A 6,399-nucleotide genomic window follows, 5' to 3' on the forward strand; every position below is an offset into this window, starting at 1 on the left:
AGGGGCGCGACGGAGGCGAGGGCGCAGGGGGGCGACGGAGGAAAATACTTAGAGATGAAAGCATCTTTGCATTTATTCCATGAATCAATACTATTCTTAGGCAAAGGAGAGAACCAAGTTTTAGCACGATCTCTAAGAGAAAACGAAAATAGCTTTAATTTAACAATATCATTATCCACATCTTTCTTCTTTTGCATATCACACAAATCAACAAAGTTGTTTAGATGGGTTGCAACATCTTCACTAAGAAGGCCAGAAAATTGATCTCTCATGACAAGATTCAACAAAGCAACATTAATTTCACAAGATTCAACATTGGTAATAGGAGCAATCGGAGTGCTAATAAAATCATTGTTGTTGGTATTGGAAAAATCACACAATTTAGTATTATATTGAGCCATCGTGACAAACAATTCGACACACAAGCACACAAGAAGCAAGCGAAAAGAAACGGACGGGAAAGAGGCGAAGAAAAGGCAAAGGTTTTTGAAAATCGTTTTAGAAGTGGGGGAGAGGAAAACGAGAGGCGAATGGGAAATAATGTAATGCGAGGGAGAAGCGTTTGTGATGGGTACTTAGTATGTCTTGAGTTGAGCGTAGATCTCCCCAGCAACAGCGCCAAAAATCCTTCTGGCTACCTCTTGAGCATGCGTTGGTTTTCTCTTGAAGAGGAAAGGGTGATGCAGCAAAGTAGCTTAAGTATTTCCCTCGGTTTTTGAGAACCAAGGTATCAATCCAGTAGGAGACTACACGCAAGTCACCTAGTACCTGCACAGACAACCAAGAACCTTGCAACCAACGCGATGAAGGGGTTGTCAATCCCTTCACAGCCAATCACAAAAGTGAGATCTGATAAAGATAGTAAGATAAATATTTTTGGTATTTTTCTTGTATAGATTGGAAAATAAAGATTGCAAAATAAATAAATAGTAAACTAGAATTGTAGATCGGAAACTTATATGATGGAAAATAGACCCGGGGGACATAGGTTTCACTAGTGGCTTATCTCATGATAGCATATATTACGGTGGGTGAACAAATTACTGATGAGCAATTGATAGAAAAGCGCATAATTATGAGAATATCTAGGCATGATCATGAATATAGGCATCACATCCGCGTCAAGTAGACCGATACGATTCTGCATCTACTACTATTACTCCACACATCGACCGCTATCCAGCATGCATCTAGAGTATTAAGTTGATAAGAATAGAGTAACACATTAGGCAAGATGACATGATGTAGAGGGATAAACTCAAGCAATATGATATAAACCCCATCTTTTTATCCTTGATGGCAACAATACAATACGCGCCTTGCTGCACCTGCTGTCACTGGGAAAGGACACGGCAAGATTGAACCCAAAGCTAAGCACTTCTCCCATTGCAAGAAAGATCAATCTAGTAGGCCAAACTAAACCGATAATTCGAAGAGACTTGCAAAGATAACAAATCATGCATATAAGAATTCAGAGAAGAACCAAATATTATTCATAGATAAACTTGATCATAAATCCACAATTCATCGGATCTCGGCAAACACACCGCAAAAGAGTATTACATCGAATAGAGCTCCAAGAACATCGAGGAGAGCTTTGTATTGAGAACCAAAGAGAGAGAAGAAACCATCTAGCTAATAACTATGGACCCGAAGGTCTGTGACAAACTACTCACACATCATCGGAGAGGCTATGGTGTTGATGTAGAGGCCCTCCGTGATCGATTCCCCCTCTAGCAGATCATTGGAAAAGGCCCCAAGATGGGATCTCACGAGTACAAAAGGTTGCGGCGGTGGAAAAGTGGTTTCGTGGCTCCCCCTAATGTTTTTAGGGTATAAGAGTATATATAGGCGAAAGAAGTACGTCGGTGGAGCTCCGTGGGGCCCACGAGGGTGGGGGCGCGCCTACCCCCCTGGGCACGCCCTCCTGCCCCGTGGCCGCCTCGCGGAGTTCCCGACTTCAACTCCAAGTCTTATAGATTGCGTTTGTTCCAAGAAAGATCATCGCGAAGGTTTCATTCCGTTTGGTATTCCTTTTCTTGAAAACATTGAAATAGGCAAAAAAACAGAAACTGGCACTAGGCCTTCGGTTAATAGGTTAGTCCCAAAAAATAACATAAAAGAGCATATTAAAGCCCATTAAACATCAAAAATAGATAATATAATAGCATGGAATAATCAAAAGTTATAGATACGTTGGAGACGTATCAATACTCTTCGGCAACTAGGACCTGGGTCCATCTGTCGTTGAGTGTATCCTATTTAGCTTGGAGCTGTTGCTTCTTCTTTTTCATGCTTCTCGCAGTAGAGATTAGCTGGCACTTAAATTGCTCCTGCTCAGGTGGTTCCTCCGGCACGATGAAGTCTTTTTCGCCGAGGCTCACATCATCCTCGGAGAGTGGTAGATAGTTACTATCCTGTGAGTCATCGTTCCCGACCAGATCGTTAGGGTTTACTTGCCCCTCTTCCCAATCATCCTGTTTGGATGTTGGTTCGATGGGGGCTTCGGGGTCTTCGGCAATCTCCAGAGTGCTAATGTCTCCGGTGCTGGTATTACTGTCTTTTTCGCGACGCGATTTTGAATGGCGTTGCGAATGTTGACAAGCTCGTCCTAGACCAGATCCTTCCTGCCATCGGCGTCATCTTCTTTGGGTGTGTCCATCATATACACGTCATATGTGGAGGTGGCCGTCCAACATCCGGGAAACGACGGGTCTTGGCCTTGTTCGTCTCTGGCATCGTCGTTCATGCCGGCGATGTCTTTGGAGGCGTAGTCCAGCATGATAGTTAAGTCCTCGACAGTGGCTATGAAGTGGGTGGTGGGTGGGACGCAAAATTCTCCGCTCTCAGCCCCTAGACCGGGCTGGGCATAGTTCAGAAGTGATTCCTCTTTGATAGCGAGGGATCGCATTAAGTCCAGAGCCTCTTTTAAGAGTGAGGTTGGGACGGGGGGAAGAGAGTCCGTGGAGCTAGGCCGGACAGGAGTCTCCTTGCCATGCTCGCGTGACGTGGACCCGGGAGTTCGGAGCTGGTATCTGGGGACGAGTCCGACTTTCCAATGGTAAGGGGAATCCAGTTCGACTCCGGGCTTGCCGATGACACAGTCCCCTCTGGATATGCTGTAGTAAGCTCCATAATTGTAGAGAGTCCGATGGGCTCGAAACTCCCATCTTCGGACCTGGTAGTCTGCTCTAGATCTAAGGCCAGAGCAGTGGTCGAGGTTGCGAACCTTTCAAAGATCAAGTCTCCTCGGATATCAGTGACATAATTCAGGCTCCCGAATCTGATCTGATGACCGGGGCCGTAGCTATCAAACTGCTCGAGGCGACCAACTGAGTCGGCATGCAAAGTGAAGTCGTCGACTACAAAAAGTTGACTAGGGAGGAAGGTCGACACAGCAGGCGGCTGCAGCAGCAAGAAGTGAACGCAGTAGTGTTAGAGACACCAGAGTTCCTGCATTGGTCTAGGAAGCCCATCAGCTGGAGCAGAGCTAACCACCCGGAGGTGATGCCGAGTCCAGGCTCCTACGCCTTGGTTTTGGATGCCACCTTCACCACAGATAGACGAGCTGCTCGTTTCTCCCGAGTCCTGATAGACGGCGGCAGCAACATCAACATCCTGTACAAGGACACCATGGAGAAGTTAGGAATCAAGCAAAGACAGCTTCAGAACAGCCGGACTGTATTCCATGGCATAGTTCCTGGCCTTTCCTGCTCACCGATCGGCAAGATCCTGATAGATGTCCTCTTCGGAGACAAAGATCATTTCCGCTGAGAGTCAGTGTGGTTTGAGGTGGTGGATCTCGAGAGCCCATACCATGCGTTACTTGGCCGACCTGCCCTGGCCAAGTTCATGGCTGTCCCCCACTATGCCTACCTCAAGATGAAGATGTCGAGTTCCAAGGCGATCTTGACCATAGCCGGCGACTACAGGAAGTTGTTCGCCTGTGTGGCTAAGAGCAGTCGGCGAGCTGAGTCCCTCGTGATCGCAGCTGAGAAGCGGCTCCTTGACCGGGTTATGGCGATGGCAGGAAAGAAGCCGGAAATGCCGCCTGATCCCAGGGAGTCGGAAGCTGAGGGCTCGTTCAAGCCGGCCAAAGAAACAAAGAAGATACCCTTGGACCCGGAGCACCCAGAGAGGTACGCTGTCGTAGGTACAAACCTCGACAGCAAATAGGAAGGCGAGCTCGTCGATTTCCTCCGTGAGAATCGGGACATCGTCGCATGGTCCCCCAAAGACATGCCAGGAGTTCCGACGGAATTCGCCGAGCACAAGTTACATGCCGTTCCGATGTCAAGCCAGTCAGGCAGCCCTTGCGCCGGCTATCAGAAGAGAAGAGACGAGTTGTTGGAGAAGAGATAGCCCGGCTTCTAGCAGCCGGCTTCATCATGGAAGTGTTCTTTCCAGAGTGGCTAGCCAACCCAGTCCTGGTTCTCAAGAAGAACAAGCAATGGCGAATGTGTATTGACTACACTAGCCTCAACAAAGCATGCCCCAAGGACCCGTTCGCTTTGCCAAGGATCAACCAAGTGATAGACTCCACAGCCAGATGCGAGCTGTTGAGTTTCTTAGATGCATATTCAGGATATCACCAGATCAAGTTGAACCCAGTAGACAGACTGAAGACCGCCTTCACCATGCCGTTTGGAGCCTTCTGCTACTTGACCATGATGTTCGGCTTAAGGAATGCTGGCGCCACCTTTCAATGTTGCATGCTGAAGTGCCTCCTCAAGAAACTCAGTAGAAACACCCACGTTTACATGGATGATGTGGTGGTGAAGATGGAGAAGCGTGGAACGCTGCTGGAAGACCTCAAGGAGACCTTTGAGAATCTGCGCCGGATTCAGATCAAGCTCAACCCAGAGAAATGCGTCTTCGGAGTACCAGCCGGCCAACTTCTTGGCTTCCTGGTCTCCGAACGTGGCATAGAGTGCAACCCCGTGAAGATCAAGGCCATTGAAAGGATGGAAGTACCCAGCCGACTGTTGGACATGCAGAAGTTTACCGGCTGTTTGGCATCCATCAGCCGATTCATTAGTCGGCTGGGCGAGAAGGCTCTCCCCTTATACCAACTCATGAAGAAGACCACTTTTTTCGAGTCGAACCATAAGGCGGACGAAGCCTTTCTCCAGTTGAAGAAGATGTTGACTACTCCACCTGTTCTGGCGACTCCGACTCCCAAGGAGCCCATGCTCCTATACATCGCCGCCACCAGCCGAGTAGTCAGCACAGTTATTGTGGTAGAGCGCAAAGAGGAAGGCAAGGCACTACCCAGAGACCGGTGTATTACTTGAGCAAAGTACTATCGACCTCCAAGCAAAACTACCCCCACTACCAGAAGATGTGCGACGGCGTACACTTTGCCACCAAGAAGTTGAAGCCTTACTTTCAAGAGCATCCAATCACTATGGTCTGCACAGCTCCACTAGCCGAGATCATTGTACGCTGAGATGCTTCCGGCCGAGTGGCCAAATGGGCCATAGAGTTGGCCCCTACACCATCTACTACCAGCCTCGCACCGCCATCAAGTCGCAAGCATTAGCCGACTTCCTTGTCGACTGGGCCGAGACCCAGTACCTGCCGCCAGCGCCTGACTCCACCCATTGGCGGATGCATTTTGACGGCTCCAAGATGCGCACCGGTTTGGGAGCCGGCATCGTCCTCACCTCTCCCAAATGCGACAAGCTCAAATATGTGCTGCAAATCCATTTTTCCGCCTCCAACAACGTCGCCGAATACGAGGCGCTCATTCACGGGCTCCGGCTTGCCAAAGAACTCGGCATTCGTCGGATCCTGTGTTATGGCGACTTCGACTTGGTGGTCCAGCAGTCGTTCGACGACTGGGATGCCAAAGATGCAAACATGGCGAGCTGCCGCTTCCTCGTGCAGCAACTCAGTGGATATTTTGAGGGGTGTGAGTTCCTCCATGTGCCAAGAAACGACAACGACCAAGCAGACGCCCTGGCACGAATCGGCTCCACCCGTCAAGCAATACCGTCCGGTGTCGCCCTTCAACGCCTCCTCAAGCCGTCTGTCAAGCCTTCAACGGAATCAGACTCCATCTTTGAGCCGGCTCCTCCTGAAGAAGTTGGATCCGACTCAAGAGCCCCAGTAGACGGCACGAGAATTTTGGCAGGCGGCTCCGGGATCGCGGCAGTCAAAGCCGGCTCGGGGACTTCAGAACCCGGCCCGGGGATCGCGGAGGTCAGCCCGGAGACTTCAGAGCTCGGCCCAGGGACTGCGCCAATCGGCCCGGGGACTTCATCGACTACAAAAAGTTGACTAGGGAGGAAGGTCGACACAGCAGGCGGCTGCAGCAGCAAGAAGTGAACGCAGTAGTGTCAGAGGCACCAGAGTTCCTGCATTGGTCTGAGAAGCCCATCAGCTGGAGCAGAGCTG

This window comes from Triticum dicoccoides, chromosome 3A (assembly GCF_002162155.2).
Source record: "Triticum dicoccoides isolate Atlit2015 ecotype Zavitan chromosome 3A, WEW_v2.0, whole genome shotgun sequence".
Taxonomy (NCBI): Eukaryota; Viridiplantae; Streptophyta; class Magnoliopsida; order Poales; family Poaceae; genus Triticum; species Triticum dicoccoides.